The sequence below is a fragment of the Rattus norvegicus genome, chromosome 14, assembly GCF_036323735.1.
Source record: "Rattus norvegicus strain BN/NHsdMcwi chromosome 14, GRCr8, whole genome shotgun sequence".
NCBI classification, from domain to species: Eukaryota; Metazoa; Chordata; class Mammalia; order Rodentia; family Muridae; genus Rattus; species Rattus norvegicus.
Genome location: NC_086032.1, coordinates 3,199,603 through 3,217,041, shown reverse-complemented (window position 1 = coordinate 3,217,041; position 17,439 = coordinate 3,199,603). Strand labels below are relative to the sequence as shown.

General features: G+C 46.1%; 1 pseudogene; it reads right to left on the bottom strand.

Moving 5' to 3' along the window:
- Positions 1-15,923: 15,923 nt before the first annotated feature.
- LOC108352843 (glyceraldehyde-3-phosphate dehydrogenase pseudogene) lies at positions 15,924-17,136 on the bottom strand (annotated as a pseudogene).
- Between the last annotated feature and the right edge of the window lie 303 nt (positions 17,137-17,439).

The window sequence follows — 17,439 nt, the reverse complement described above, 5'->3', positions numbered from 1 at the left end:
CATCCAATCGCAAGCATCGCAGCCTTGCGCATTGGGGCCGTTGTTCAGTAAAATCGGGGTGACTTGGAACACCAGAGCAGTGGACCAAATAACCATGAAAACTGTCATGCAGCTTACATGCCGGGTGCAGGCAACACGGGTGAACTGGGTGTACTGGGGAAGCAGAACACAGTGAGATTCCATTACGCTGCCCAGACTTACTTCTCTTTTCCCAGAGCCGCCCACCCATGTAGTACAGGACTGCTATAATCTGCCTTCGTTTCTTCACTTGGCTGAGAGCAGGGTGGAGGTCCTTGGAAATTAAAGGGCGCTCATTCATATGAGTATGCACGCGAGTGTTGACGAAGAAATGTGGAGCACTTAATGTATGCAAGCCCGTGGGAGCTGGACCTACTCAGTGTGGAATTTCAGCCTAGCAGGGAAATTGATGTCACGTTTGCAATTATGTCACATCACTGCTGTGGGGAAGTGCCTGAAGAGCTCCACAGGTCAAACAAAATGACATACTCAAGTGGGTCAAAGATGAGTCCCCAAGGTAAAGTCATGTTAGAAGGAGGTCGGACGTTCCTGTCCTCTCCTGGCCTTGTATGGGGTTTGCCATCACCCTGGCTTTCCTCAGTCTGCACTTCTTACGAATTATGGATTTTAGACATGTGTAACCTGGCTTAGACCGAGCTTCCTTTTCTGGAACATAGGGATGATGAGCCCCTCTCCTCTGGTTTACTGAGGGGATAAAGTTAAAGAATTAAACAAGATGCGTAGCTGGCGGTCACTGTCTTTAAAACAAACCAACGAGGATGCCAGCCGTAACCCATGTGTCTTAACTGTGTCAAGTGGCACTTGGGAAGACTTGTCACTCCTTTCTGTTGACTTTAAATATGTGCTGATTACTTACTGTGTAATGTCCCTTGTCCTACTCAGCTTCTTGTCTCTGGGGAGACAGTATTCCCTTTGGTTTGGTTTCAGTCGGTGGCTTATCTGGACCTTCATTCGGATTTGTGATAAAGCAAAACATCACGGTAGGGAGAACGAAATAGAGCCATTCTGCTCAGTTTGTGATGGTCAGAAGGCACGGAAGAGTGAGTCAAAGACACATCCCCGGTGACTTACTGTCTCTGAGTAGACCCCACCTCTCAAGGTCCCACTAATCTATTAGCCCATCTACAGATGGATCAACCCATTACAGAGGAGGGAACCTTTGTAACCCAATCACCCTTCCAAAGACCACCATCTTAGCTTACTCAGGATCACGCCTTCAACACATGAACTAGGGGTGGGGCACATTTTAGACTCACACTGGAACACCCTAAAAGACCAAAATAGATACAAAGATAAGGGTCAAACGGGGCCATGTCTTTCTTCCTATGGCATCTGTCCTTCAGTAACTTCTCAGGCACTCAGGTGTCGTTCCTCGTCAACAGAAGATAGAAAATGAACACCTGTAGAGATCATTTATAAGAATCGAGAAAAGAGGACTTCATAGGGCTTATTGACTGTGTGTGAAGAAAAAGCAGAATGGTTTTTGTAATCCGGAAATTATATGTGAACGCTGGCAATATTGCTTTTAAGTACTATCTTAACGTAGAAGTACCTCAAAAAGATACCTTGTTAAAAAATGATTACTATAACTGCTTGAGTATTCTGTAGATCATGAAGGCCTGGGCAGCAAATCTTCAGGTAAATAGGAGGTCAATTATCGCAGGGTTCCCTCAAACCTGCCCTGACACCCTATCCACCAAATGACACTGCTTGAGTCCTCTCTGAGTCTAGGTGACCGGAGCACCCATAACCAGCCCCAGGGATGGCATCTCTCCAATGTCCCTCAGGCCCAGTCCTTTGCCATAATAAACCCGGAACAGCCACCCAATTGCCAGTCTTGATCCATTTTGATTCTATTCACATGATCTGCAAGAGCTTCCTGGAAACTCTGATCAGAGGCTGGGCACGGTGGTGCACAGCCATGATCTCAAAACTCAGGAGATGGCGGCAGGAAGAGCCCGAGTTCAAGGACAGCTTGGGCTACGAGTGAGTTCAAGGCCGTCGTGAGACAGAGAGAGGATGAGAGCCGTGTCAGTAAATCAGGACAGCACACGCCTGTAATCTCAGCCCTAAGGAGAGGGAGACACGGGGACACAGGAGGATCCCTAGACTCTGAGGGTCTACACGGTGGGAGAGTGATTTCGGAAGGTGTCTGACATCAACCTTTGGCCTCCACACGTGCACACACAACCCCACAGCCATTCCCTCAGCATACATCAAATAAGATGTCACCGTAGTCTATCGCCTCAGAGGCAGAGAGGTTCCAACGCCCAACGCACACACCTCTGAATGAATTCTATTAGCTGGGCTATCACAGATAACACACTTTAAGTACAGGTCTTTAAAGATAGAGGGGACTGGAGGGATGGCTCAGTGATTAAGAGTGCTTGCTGCTCTTCCAGAGAACCAGAGTTCGGTTCCCAGAACCCATAACCAGGTGACTCAAAACTGCCTGTAACTCCAGGCCCGAGGACTGTGACGCCCTCTGCTGGTCTCTGCAGATATCCTTCTAGGTGTAGCATTTACTCACACAGAAGCCTAAGTGAAAATAAATCCTTTTTAAAAATAAAACGAGCTTGGGTTAGTGACTTGGCTCAGCGAGTAAAGGCTTAGTAAGGAAGTCTGGGAACAAGAGTTTGATTCCTGAGTCCCACAGAAGGGAAGGAGTGACGTCAGTCCACAAGTTTCCCTCTGACCTCCATATGTGGGCGTGGCACCGCAGCCCCATCATATACACACAAGGATACTTAAAAAAAAGAGCAGAAAAGAGAAAAATTCCTCCATCAACACAGAAACGGAAGGAAATGCACCAGGGCGGTCAGTGGGAAGGAGATGGGGTTCACGTTCCCTCACTGGGGCCCAGCAGCAGACCTGAGCTTGTCATTCATACCCACGACAAAAGCCACTAGCTCCAGGCAGATTTTCTTTTGTTCAATTAATAAATAGTTATTTATCGAGCTCCTGCTGTCGGATGTAGTTTTGGGTGTATACTTCTATATGGCAATATGTGTGTGAGTGTGAATGTGTATGAGTGTATGTGTGAGTATGTGTGTGTGTGTGAGTGTATATGTGTGAGTGTGTGTATGTTTGTGTATGCATGTAAGTGTGTATGTGTGTATGTGTGTGAGTGTGAATGTGTATGAGTGTATGTATGAGTATGTATGCGTGTATGTGTGAGTGTATATGTGTGAGTGTGTGTGTATGTTTGTGTATGCATGTAAGTGTATATGTATGTATGTGTGTGAGTGTGTATGTGTGTGAGTGTGTATGTTTGTATATGCATGTGAGTGTGTATGTGTGAGTGTGTATGTGTGTGAGTATGTATGTGTGTGAGTGTGTATGTGTGTGAATGTGTATGTGTGTGAGTATGAATGAGTGTACATGTGTAGTGTATGTATGAGTGTGTTTGTGTATGAGTGTGTATGTCTGTGTGTGATTGTGTGTGTATATGTGTGAGTGTGTATGTGTGTGAGTATGAATGAATGTATGTCAGTGTGTATCTGTATGAGTGTGTATGTGTGAGTGTGTACATGTGAGTATGAATGTATGTGAGTGTGTGTGTATGTGTGAGGGTATGTGTGTGTATGTGTGTGAGTGTATATGTGTGTATATATGATGTATGTGCAGGTGGACTTGTCAGTGTGGAGGACGGGAGAGGCTGTCAGGAGTCCTGTGCTGTTGCACTCCTCCCCATTACCTTGAGAGAGGGTTTCTCATGAAATCTAGAGCTTGCCAGTTTCTGACTGGGCTGGCAGTCAGTGAGACACATGATAAATTTTCCGTATCACCACCACCTCCACCCCCATTTCCTGCCCCATGGACGTAAGGGGCATGCACAGAGACACCTGGTGTTTTACCTGGTCACTGGAGATCTACACTCAGGTCTCCATGTTTGCATAGTAAACCATCTTACTCACGAAGTCATGTTCCCTGCTGGAACGAAACTTTAAACAGCCCAACCTCTCACGGAGCTTGAAGGGGCTCTGGCCAGCCTGAGCGTGGCGAACATGGCTCTGGCAGGCCCTGCCCTTCTCCCGCGTTCCCTCTGCCTTGATAAAAAGCAGGAGATTACATTCCTAGATGCTGACTACCAAGGTCCAGCTGTCAAAGTATGGAAATCCCGCAGTTGAAAGTCCCCCGTGGCTCACCTGATAAACACTCCCAATCTCTTGCTCCTCTGAGACAAATGACCCTCCTCCATCTCCCTGGTTCCTTTCCTCTTCTCCCTCACCCTCTATCTCCTGTCTTTGTCAGTATCCTCTGCCCTCTATCCCTCTAGGGGAAATAAATCTCCTTGTGCTGAGAACTTGGCATATAAAGGCCTCCGTCTGGCTTCCACTTCAGAAGGGGCTCTAGAGGAGCACAGGTAGAGAAAGGGGAAGACCAGGAGAGGCCTAGGTAGGAATGGAGAGGCAGCACAGCCAGAACTGAGACCCTGCAAGGCAAATCGGAAGCATTTGCCAATAGATGAGCAGGAGGCGAAACCCATTCAGCCTCCTTGGCAGCAACAAGTCAACGCTGTCTCTCAAGTAGAGTATAGCAGGAAACATCTCAGATCCAAACAGAAACTTTTAGGCTGAATGGCTTGAAAGTCTTGTTTTTACAAAGCAAACGAGTATGAAATCAGTAACTTCGGTCCAAACAGGTGAGAGAGTTTCCAAACCTGTACCTTGAAGAAGCTGTTTGTTGTTCCATAATTCCTTGTAAGACAAACCCAAGGTTACCCCGTTTTCCAGATGGGAAAACTTTGTAATAAATAAAAAACAAGTACAAAGGTTGATGTTTTAGGGTTGCTCGGGTATTTATCTTGCTTTATTCCTACACAAAGGACAAAAGAAAACAAAACAACGACAAAAAACTTTTCATAAACACTAATGTTCAGACAGTGAAAATATAAAACTTACCGAAAGCGTCTCTATTGTTCCTTTAGGTGGTTGTAAATCTAAATCCATTTAAATTTTTGTTTGGTTGATTGGTTTATGGTTTTTTTCAAGACAGGGTTTCTCTGTGTAGCCCTGGCTGTCCTAGAACTTGCCCTGTAGGCCAGGCTGGCCTCAAACAAACAGAGATCTGCCCCTGTCCCGGGGCCGCGCCCCCGCGCCCCCGCGCCCCCGCGCCCCCGCGCCCCCGCGCCCCCGCGCCCCCGCGCCCCCGCGCCCCCGCGCCCCCGCGCCCCGTCCGGCCCCGCCCCCGCCCCCGCCTCTGAACCTCCGCCCCCCCGCCCCCCCCCTCCGCCTACCTCCGCACCACCCCTACCTCCTCTGCCTTTGCCACCTGCCTCTGCACCTCTGCCTCTGCCTCTGCCTCTGCCGAGTGTTGGGATTTAAAGGTGTGCACCATCACCACATGGCCAAATTTTTTATTTTTAGTGTATATAAGTGTTTTGCCTGCATACATGCCTATACATCATATGCATGTGTGGTATCTGTGGAGGTCAGAAGAGGACTCAGATCCCCTGGAGCTGAAGTTACAGATGGTTGTACGCTGCCATGTGCATACTGGGACCGAAACCTGAGCCCTCTGCAAGGGCAGTAAGTGCTCTTAGCCACTGAGCCATCTCTCTACCCATGGTTTTACAGCGAAGAAGAGAGGACACTTATTTAGTTGTAGATAAATGGACAGAAGTTTTGGGGGGTTTTGTTTGTTGGTTGGTTGGTTTTTATGGTTTCGTGTGTTTGTTTTCTCGTTTTCAAGACAGGGTTTCTCTGTGTAGCCCTGGCTATACTGGAACGCACTCTGTAGACCAGGCTGTCCTCAAACTCAGAGATCCACTTGCCTCCCATGTGCTGAGATAAAAGATTTACCACCTACCTCCTACCATTTACCACCTACCTCCTGGTAAATGGACAGAGCTCTAACAGCACAATCTGTAGTGAAATGGTTTAAACTGAGAATTCTACTATCATAAGAGAAGGGAATTCATACTATTGGTGGGAATGTAAATTAGTACAGCTAGGGAGAATGCTAGAGACTTTCTTAAAACATGGAGTTATTTTTCTTCTAGGTTCAGAGCCGGAGGAAATACAGAAAGACACCCATGCTCTTGTTTACTGCTGTAGTATTCATAACAGGTCAGACACAAAGTTAGCCTGGATGCCCGTCAACAGATGACCAACGCGGAAAATGTGATATATATACACACAACGGAATGGTACTCACACCCACAAAAGACAAGAGGCTTACAACAAGATGGACTGACATAAGGATGTCGTGTAAATTAGTGAGAAACAAAAGCCAAATGCCGGATTTCTCATTCACATACACCGTATTCTCTAAGAGGTCGTCTGAATGTACACTCCTGATCACTAGTGGCCGGAAATGGGGTAAAATGGTGTTGGACAAAGGGTAACAAAATATGGATGCATACAAGTAACACATTGTCTTCTTGCAGACGCTACAATAGTTCACTTTATAATAAACTGTTTAAATAACTGGAAACTACAACTTGTAGCCAATTGGTTTAAACTGAAAATTTATGGAAATTTCCATAAACTGTTATGAATAACTGAAGAGAAAAGCTCAAAGGTGCCCAGCACTAAGTGCTGTCTAGGAGATGGAAATGTTAATCACCTGTGACTCAATCAATTCATATAAACATTAATATATCACATTATCCCTCATAAAATTAAAATTATGATAAAATAAACTTAAATATGGTATTAGATAATGAAGGAAAATACAATTTTTAACTAAGTCCTTTGATTTATTACTGAAAGTATGCTTTCTATCTAGAAAGTCGTCACAAATAGTTTTATCCTAAATAAAAAAACAGAAACCAAGCTGGTCCTGGTGGAATTGCCTTTATCTAAGCTAAGGCTTTGGGTGGGTTTGTGTGGGGGTGAGGCTGGCTTGGTGTACAGGGTGTGTGGAATCCAGTGCTACAAGGTGGGGTAAAAAGGAAGACACGGGAGGAGGGGGAGGGGAAGAGAAGGGAAGGGAGGGGAGAGAAAGGAAGGGAGAGGAGGGGAGGAGAGATGGGGGAGGGGAGGGGTAGAGAAGGAGGAGAGGGGAAGAGAGGGAAGGAAGGGGAGGGGAAGGGAGGAAAGAGGAGGGGAGGGAAAGACTAAAGGGAAGGGATATGAGGGTAGGGAAGAAAAGGAAGGGAGGAAAGGGACAGGAGGGGAGGGAAGAGAAGGGAGGAGAGGGAGGGGAAGGAGGGGAAGGAAGGGGAGGGATGGAAGGGAAAGGGTATAGTTCAGTGGCAGAGCAGTTACCCAGTGTGCATCAGTCCCAGACTCAATTTCCAGTGTTGCTGTGGGGTAGGGCCGGCAGAGAGAAAGTTCAAATAAATAATAGCTTATTTCATTACAGCTAAGAAATTTATGGAAAGAGGTGTAAATTCCCAAGCACAAGTTTACAGCCACTGTTCCTATTCTATTATCAGAGTTCATTATTTTTAAACCAAAGACTCTATCCTGTGTTAGAGGATTTTTTTTCCACTATAAAAAACATATATAACCGAAATGAGGGGCGGGGGAGAAGGATGAGGAAGGAAGGAAAGAGGAAGAGAGGGTGCCCGGCGCAGAGGGAGTTGTCCTAACACTGTAGGTCTAGCTCAGACTTCTGAGTAGACTGTACCATTGGTGTTCAAGGAGAGTTAGAACCTAACAAGAGCTCTCAACCATTTACTGTACCCATTGTTTTCCTCTGTGAGCCAGGACATGTTTTCTCCTCCCCTCTTTACACATTGCTTTCATTCTCTTGGCAGACCATTTCCCCCTGCTTTTTCATATGTAGAAAGGAGAAATCACTACCAGAGCTCAGGTTCTAGTTAAGAGCTGGGACTGACTATTCTAATGCGTTGACTTCTCTGAATACAAAATTCCAAATCCCCAGGAAAAAGAAATCTGGTTAGTTTAGCTGGATATGTCTAGTTTGCATCCAATCCCCTGAGCATGAAATGCATAGTCTGAATATGGCTGTACGAGCTTTGTACCGTCTAGTTTTAAGTCAACTTGCCACAAGCTGGAGTCATCAGAGGAGCGAACGCCAACTGAGAAAATGCCTCCATAAGATTCAGCTGTGGACAAGCTTGTAGAGCATGTTTTAAATTTGTGATTTATGTGACAGGGCTCAGCCTATTGTGGGTGGGGCCACGCCCGGGCTGTGGTGCTGGGTTCTACGAAAAAGCAGGCAGAGCAAGGCATAGGAAGCAAGTCAGCAAGCAGCATCTTCCATGGCCTCTGTGTCAGCTCCTGCCTCCAGGTTCCTGCCCTGTGTGAGTTCCTATCCTCACCTCCTTTGGTGATGAACAGTGATGTGGGAGTGTAAATTGCATAAACCCTTTCCTCCCCAACTTGCTCTGGTCATGTGGTTTCATCGGGGCGATAGTAACCTTGACCAAGACCAGTTTGTTCTTGTGAGGGCTGGTGAGATAACTCACTAGAAAAACACTTGCTGCCATGCCTAACAACTTGGGCTTGATCTCCAGGATCCCACATGTAGGAGAGAATCTGCTTCTGCAAGTTGTTGTCTGAATTTCACACATGTGCACTGCACTGCCATATGTGAACTGCCATGTGTGTATAGTCATATGCGCACTGCCATATGTGCACTGTCATATGTGTACTATCATATGTGCACTGCCATATGTGAACTGCCATATGTGTATAGTCATATGCATACTGCCATATGTGCACTGTCATATGCGCGCTGCCATATGTGAACTGCCATATGTGAACTGCCATATGTGTATAGTCATATGTGTACTATCATATGTGTATAGTCATATGTGCACTGTCATATGTGCATTGTTGTATGTGCACTTCCCAACATATAAAGAAATAAAGTATCATTTAAATTCTTTCCTGAAAAGAGTTTGCTTTTGTTTGCGAAAGACAATAGTCCTTTATTTGTCTGTCTCTCTCTGTGTGTGTGTGTGTGTGTGTGTGTGTGTGTGTGTGTGTGTGTCTGGTTTGGGGGGGTGTTCATTGACTCTATACACAACATCCAACTACCTAATATATATCATATTCCTGTATGGTTTTTTTTTTTTTTTGGTTCTTTTCTTCGGAGCTGGGGACCGAACCCAGGACCTTGCGCTTCCTAGGTAAGCGCTCTACCACTGAGCCAAATCCCCAACCCCTGTTTTTAGTTCTCATCAGTCCCATCTACAGAACATTTTGAAATGTATTGCTTCAATCCAGACTTGTGATGTTTGTGTCACTACATATTATAAATATGTATTTTACATGCACAAAGACAAATAAGAGAAAAAACATTAAAATGATGCTGTTATAAACATCGGGAATAAGCTAACAATGTCAAAATTTTTGGTTTTTTACAAAATATCTGTGTGGTAGTCGTAAAAATGGCCTATAAAGAGGCCTCATCCTAATATCAGAACCTATGAGATCTACCTTAGCTGACGCTTTGCAGACATTAACTAACAATCTTAGGATGGGAAGATTTTCCTGAGCATATGAATTTATACTCTTAAATATCCTTACGTGGGAAAAGCAGGAGGTCATGCTATCCTGAGAAGATGCCCACAGCTGGGAGGAGCAGGGGCCAGAGTGATATAGTGGACAAACACAGGAGAGGTTCCGAACCCACACAACGCAGGAGCCACTAAGGTTGCAAAAGGAACAGGATTCCTGCAGGAGCCTCCCAAAGCAATCTGCCTTGCCAGTGAGACCTAAACGGCTTTGGACTTCTGAGCTTCAGAACAGGTCTATAAAAGAAGATACTCGCTTTGCTTTAGGACACCATGGATGTGTGGCCAACACGGGCACTAGCATAATAGCATGCACAATCCTGGCTTTGGGATTTATACCTTATAGTTTCTTATAGGGCTTGTATCCAAACTAGCAGGGAGCTTTCTCTGGCTAGGTGCATTCAGGGCCTCTGAGCTCTGTGTAGCAATCTTTGGCACAGCGCCATGATGCTTGGGGAAGGTAGACGTCGTGTCTAACGACTTCCTTCAGATCATCCAGCTTTAGGATGATTTCCCAAGCACTTTGTTTTGGGCCCCCCACATCTGCATGCGCCTCTGAGAGGAGTGTGGTGCTGATGGCAAGGAGACTGATGTGGAAGGGCATCAGGAAAACAACACAGCTCCGGAGAAACTGTAGCCTCACACCCAGAGGGATGTGGGTGTTGCCTTCACCAAGGAAGTACCCCTAAGTACATAGTAGGAACCATTAGAAAGTATACTACAGAGGAGGCTCTGGACAGTTCCATGTCGGGAAGGTATAACAGAAGTGAGCCGAGCTTTGAATGGATCTTAGAGGTCAGGGATGAGATGAGGGTCCCAGGCTGAGGAACAGGGGTGCCAGGTTGTCCTGTGCAATTGTCCTGTACAGTTGTGCAGTGGAATATGCAGCAGTTAGGGGTAGGTAGTTACTTAGGTCCTTTGCCACAAATTTGGGTATAAAAATTACGAGGATAAAACAGTGTTGAAAGGGTATTGTTAGTGACACGTATAGACTCAAGGACCCACCAGCTACATTATCATACACCCGTGTTTCCAAATACTCACTCAAACAAGAAAGCAGCAGTACACACCACTGAGGATCCGAGAGGTGCTGATAAATTGCCTTTATGTTGTTATTTCCAAAGTTGGACTTGTAATAAAATCAGGAGTTGTACGAAATATATATTCACACACAATGTGTGTGTGAGTGTGTGTGTGGTGTATGTTGTGTTTGGTGTGTATGTACAAGTGTGTGTATGTTTGTGTGTGGTGCATATGGTGTGTGTGTGTGTGTGTGTGGTATATGTGTATATGGAGTGTGTGTTTGTGTGTGTGACTAAGTGTGTGTATGTATGTGTGTGTGGTATATGTGTATATGGGGGGTGTGTGGTATAGGTATATATGGTATGTGTGTGTGGTGTATGTGTATATGGGGTGTGTGTGTATGTGTGTGTGGTATATGTGTATATGGTGTGTGTGTATGTATGTGTGTGTGGTATATGTGTATATGGGGTGCGTGTGGTATAGGTGTATATGGTGTGTGTGTGTGGTACATGTGTATATGGGGTGTGTGTGGTATAGGTATATATGGTGAGTGTGTGTGATATATGTGTATATGGGGTGTATGTGTGTAAGTGGGTGTGGTATATGGGGGTGTGTGTATATGTGTGTGGCATATGTGTATATGGGGTGTGTGTGGTATATGTGTATTTGGGGTGTGTGTATGTGTGTATGTATGTGTGTGTGGTATATGTGTATATGGGGTGTGTGTTGTATGTGTGTAAGTGTGTGTATGTGTGTGTGGTATATGTGTATATGGGGTGTGTATGTGTGTATAAGTGTGTGTATGTATGTGTTGTGGTATAGGTATATATGATGTGTGTGTGTGTGTGTGTGTGTGATGTTGGAAATGGAACATAGGCTTCCAGCAAGCTCTATCACTGAGCCTCATCCCCAGCCCCCAACGATACTGTCGTGGCGCCCACAGACTATCAAGTGCCTTCCTCTGTCTTGGAGGTAATTGTTTACTTTTGGGTTCGCTTTGTTCTAAAAACTGTGGATGTGTTTTTGCTGATTAAGGGATATTGGATTTGTAATTTAAATTATACTTGGCTGTTTAAATTTCCCCACTCACCTGATAATTGGATTTCCAGTGTCTAGATTTTTATGAAGGTTAGCCTGTCAAGCATTCTTAGGGTTTTTAAAGTTTTATACACTCTTTATGGTAATTTAAGTAAGCAAGTAAGGACGCCATGAATATGTATGGTAAGTATGAAGCGAACGCGAAGATACGCTGAGAAATGAGATCCCGCTCTCTAACTGAGCGCTCTGCTGGTGAACATCCCAGGCGAGATGGCTTTCGAGAACAGGCATTCCTGGGAATATATAAAATCTAATTTAGAGCCACATCTTAGTTAGGTTTTCCCAAACTTCTCTCATAAGCATTTCCTGCAAAGCCTATCGACATGAATAATACACAACTTGACCCCCAGCATGCTACTTGCGAATCTTGGGGAGGGTCTCCAAAATCTATATTTCTGGCAAAGGATAAAGACTGTGCAAACCCCCATTCCGTGGTGCTCGGGCATGCCTGAATGTATAAACCCATCTCCTAGTTCATTTGTGCAAGATCTTACTGAGCTTTTCTTAATGACTTATACCATGCTTCCTTTCAAACTACTATGCATTGGGAGGCAATGAGAATTTGATCCTCAGAGCCTGGACTCATATATGAGCCTGGTGGTGCATGGTTACCACCTCCATTCTGGGGAGGCTGAGCCAGGTCCTTGGGTCTCGATAGACAGCCTATTGTACTTGCAGACTAAGCTAAATGAAAACGGAAACAAGAAACAACCCAGATGGTACCTGAGGAATGACACCTGCAGTTGCTCTCTGCTCTCCACAGACATGTGACCGTATGAGTGTGCATGCACCTCCCACACACATACACCACACACATACACACATACATACATACCGCACACACCACACATATCATACAAACACACATTCATCACACAAACACAAACCACACACACCACACACATCACACAAACATGTACACATCACACATATATAGAGACACAGACACATATATACCACACACAGACATACATAGAGACACAAACAGGTATAGACTACACACACATACACACCACACATACCACACACACCACACACACCACACACACATACAAACAAGTAAACACCACACATACACTCATATACACACACCACACACATCATACAAACACAAACCACACATATCACACAAACATGTACACACCACAAACACACACACACCTCACACCACACAAACACAAACCACACACCCCACACACATCACGCAAACATGTACACACCACACACACAGACATAAACACGTACACATCACACACAGAGACACACAGAAAGACACAAACATGTACACACCATACATACATACACACATCACACATCACACACACTACACATACCATACACATCACATAAACACATACACCACACACACATCACACAAATCACAAATGCCTACACACTACACACACACACACACACACACACACACACACACACACACACATATTCTCTGTCTCTGTCTCTCTCCTTCACTGACTTGGGGAAATCATGTTAAATGCAGATTTTGAATCTGTAGCTATGTATCTGACTGACACTTCTCAGTTCTAACAATCTGTGAAGTCCAAGCACTATAGTCAGTTAAGGAAGAGGGTCCAGTGGTCCCAGGGAATTGAAGATAATTTAAGGAGTTGCAGGCAGATATGAAATTTTATTCATTAGTACACTGGTTTAGTGGTTTGTGTGAAAAATGGCCCTCATAGGCCTCCATAGGAGTGTCAGATACACACCTACACTTACATTTCACATGGTTTCCCCAAGGGGGGGTGAAGAAGAGGGAGAGGGGAAGGGGAAGGGGATGAAAAGGAGAGAGAGAAAGAGTTTGGGTGCATGTTTGAATACTTGGTCCCCAACTGATAAACTGTTTGGGAAGGATTAGGAGGGAGGTATGGCCTTGTTGGAGGAGGCGTTATTGGGGTTGGGCTCTGAAATTTCAAAAGCTCACTTCAGGGCAGGATCACTGCTGCCTTTGGATCAGGATGTAAATCCCTCAGCCACCGCTCCAGCGCCATGCCTGTCTACTTCCCACCATGACAATCACGGACTAATCCTTTAGAGCTCTAAGCAAGCCCCCGAATAAATGCTTTATTTTGAAGGAGTTGCCTTGGCCATGGCGCCTCTTCACAGTAGCAGAACAGTCACTAAGACCACTGCACACACAGGGGCCACAGGCACACATAGTTCAAATGCACAAATGAGCAGGCATACGCCCCTAACCTTGACATTATATTCATATAAAGTAGCAATATGACTTTACATCACTGTTAACTATTGGGTTCCCCAGAGTCCGGTGTCAGCCATGTTTTAGCTGGTACATAGTCATGTCAGCACCGTATGAACTAAGCATAAACTGACCCATTCGGACTTCTGTTCCCTTCACAAACTCTCCAGTACTGCCTGGGCTGCTATTGTGAAGGCCTGACTAGTGTTGTGAGAACTCCTTCCTTAGGGGAACATACCGTGTCTGTGCTCCTTATATGTCTCTAACCGCAAAGTTCCATCTAAGTTCGTCCTAGGTAGCCAATGAGTTTACATTGCTTATGCAGAGAGCATGGATGAAGGGCTATTTGCAGGACTCCGGAGAATACAAAGCAGGGAACTCTTCTCCCAGTATGGATGATGTCTTCCCTGTAGCCACATGGATACAGGCCTTCTCCCATTAACCTTCTCCAGCCTGCGTACTTGAACACTTCCCAGTTTAACCTTCTCCAGCTGCATGCTTGACTCTGAAGTCACGTGCAGCCAGGGTAGAATTGCCTACAAGTAGCTGGGAAGAGTGGGAGGGAGCAGCTAGGATCTCAGACAAGGGTCCAGTGGCCCTCCTCACCGTCTCCTCTGAGGGCATGAAAGCAGTCAAAGGCTGGCTTGCTGGTGACCATATCCTGCAAGCCGACACAGCTGACTTGATACAAATGGAAGGGGTTTCGCCTTAGGGATGGTTCATAATAAAGACAAAGAAATGGAGTTCCTAGAGCACTTGCAGGTACAGGGCTTCACACAGGGTACCATTAGTCCCGACTCACCGTGTCTCCGCTCTTTATTATCACAGTCTACCGTGTGCCCCAAACCTCACATCACGGAAGAAGGCAGGATAAGGGTCAATCTAGAGGTTTCCATGTGAGCTCGGTCCAGGATTAAGGGGAAACATTTGGTTTCCCACTTTCCCTTTTGTTATTCAGGATGATCAGGTGGTTGCCCAGCAGGAGGGATGACCTGGGCCACTCTCTGCTTCTGATTGTTTAGCTCAACTTCTTGCCCAAGAACCTGCTGATTAGAAGTTTATTTCTAACAGAAATGTCTGTAGGCTGGGTTCTGCTTTACATAGTCCTTTTGGGGTTCAGACGGGGTGAGGCTTGTCTGCTTCAGGGAACACAGATATGAATAGAGCTTGTCTGCAGAGCTGACGCCCTATCCTCAGTACGATCTTATAGCACGTGTTCTCTGATGTCTTGCTATCCTGGAAGGTCTTGTCCAGAGGTCACCAGTAAAGTCACCAATCCCTTCTGTGGGCATCACATGCGATCCAGAGTGAATGTGTGTATGCTGACACGGGTCACAGCCGTGTCAAAGACCCCAGAGCCTCAGTCAAGGGATCAAGGCCTTCCCCTGGTCCCAGTATGAATGTTGAGCGAGTCAACCACAGATTCCTCCTGTTGGATTTCTGCAACTTGAGGCTGCTCCCCACAGAGACACCTGAGATTACCTAAACCTGCCTCCGTGTTCAGCTGTGTACGACTTTCTTCTTTCTTGATTCAGATGCGTAAAATAAAAGAGCTGAGTTTCCAGGCTGCTGGTATGACTCCCTCAGAGCACACAGTTCCAGCTTTTCTATTGTGTGTCTGTCCTGCCTTTATTCCCCGCCTCCCCCCATGACCCCAGTCAAGTCCAGTGCCCCATGCAAATCACCATAGGACATTTCCCCAAAGTGACCACCCTGAGGGACTGTCTTCATTTCCTGTCACTGTAAAAAGATAGCCTGGACAGAAGGCAACTGAGGGAAGAAAGGGTTTATTTTTGGTTCACAATCCCAGGAGCCTGAGGCGGTGGATTCTTATCTCATCCACAGCCACAGGCAGGGAGAAGAGGGATGCAGGCTCTCAGCTCACTCCTTCAGTTTTTAAATTATTATTTTAATTTTTTAAAGATTTATTTATTTTTATTTTTATGACCACCGGTGTTTTGACCGCATGTATGTTTGTGTGAGGGTTGTCAGATGCCCTGGAACTGGCGTTACAGACAGTTGTGAACTGCTTTGTGGGGAATGGGATCCTCTGGAAGGACAACCAGTTCTCTTAACTGCTGAGCCATCTCTCCAGCCCCTCACTTTTTCTTTTTTGGGGGAGTACAGTGAAGTTTATTGATGGTATTCGAGACAGTAAGGCTCCCTAGGCCCCTCCTGTTATTATGGGGTCTGGGATAGAAACTGAGGGAGATGCTCAGTGTTGGGGGCTGAGTTGGGATGGGGACTCCTCAGCAACTGAGGGTCTCTCTTTTGCTCTCAGTATCCTTGCTGGGCTGGGGTGGGTGGTCCAGGGTTTCTTACTCCTTGGAGGCCATGTAGACAATGAGGTCCACCACCCTGTTGCTGTAGCCATATTCATTGTCATACCAGGAAATGAGCTTTACAAACTGGTCATTGAGAGCAATGCCATCCCCAGCATCAAAGGTGGAAGAGTGGGAGTTGCTGAAGTCGCAGGAGACAACCTGGTCCTCAGTGTAGCCCAGGATGCCCTTTAGTGGGCCCTCAGACGCCTGCTTCACCACCTTCTTGATGTCATCATACTTGGCAGGTTTGTCCAGGTTTGTCAGATCCACAATGGATACATTGGGGGTAGGAACACGGAAGGCCATGCCAGTGAGCTTCCCATTCAGCTCTGGGATGACCTTGCCCACAGCCTTGGCAGCACCAGTGGATGCAGGGATGATGTTCTGGGCTGCCCCACGGCCATCACGCCACAGCTTTCCAGAAGGGCCATCCACAGTCTTCTGAGTGGCAGTGATGGCATGGACTGAAGTCATGAGCCCTTCCCCGATGCCAAAGTTGATGACCTTGGCCAGGGGGGCTAAGCAGTTGGTGGTGCAGGATGCATTGCTGACAATCTTGAGGGAGTTGTCATATTTCTCGTGGTTCACACCCATCACAAACATGGGGGCATCGGCTGAAGGGGCAGAGATGATGACTCTTTTGCCCCACCCTTCAGGTGAGCCCCAGCCTTCTCCATGGTGGTGAAGACGCCAGTAGACTCCACGACATACTCAGCGCCAGCGTCACCCCATTTGATGTAAGCGGGATCTCGCTCCTGGAAGATGGCGATGGGCTTCCCGTTGATGACAAGCTTCCCATTCTCAGCCTTGACTGTGCTGTTGAACTTGCCACGGGTAGAGTCGTACTGGAACATGTAGACCATGTAGTTGAGGTCAATGAAGGGGTCGTTGGTGGCTGTAACCTCTACTTTGCCAGATAAGAAGGCAGCCCTGGTTACTAGGCGTCCAATACGGCTAAATCCATTCACTCCAATCTTTATTGTCATGTCTAATGGACGAGGCTGGCACTGCACAAGAATATGTGGCTGTCTCTGGAACAGGGAGGAGCAGAGAGCCCTCTTTCTCATTTTTAACATGCACTTTGAAATCCAACCCAGGGAACATGCCACCCACTATTAGGTTAGGGTCTCCCCCATCAATTAACATAACCAACTCAATATCTTACATGTCTACAGAACAACTTCACCTAGATAATACCTCACTGAGATTCCCTTCCCTGGTGATTTTATATTGCGTCAAATTGATAATTAAACTAACCACCACAGAGTCCTTAGTATATTTCATTGAACCCCATAACTAGCTGT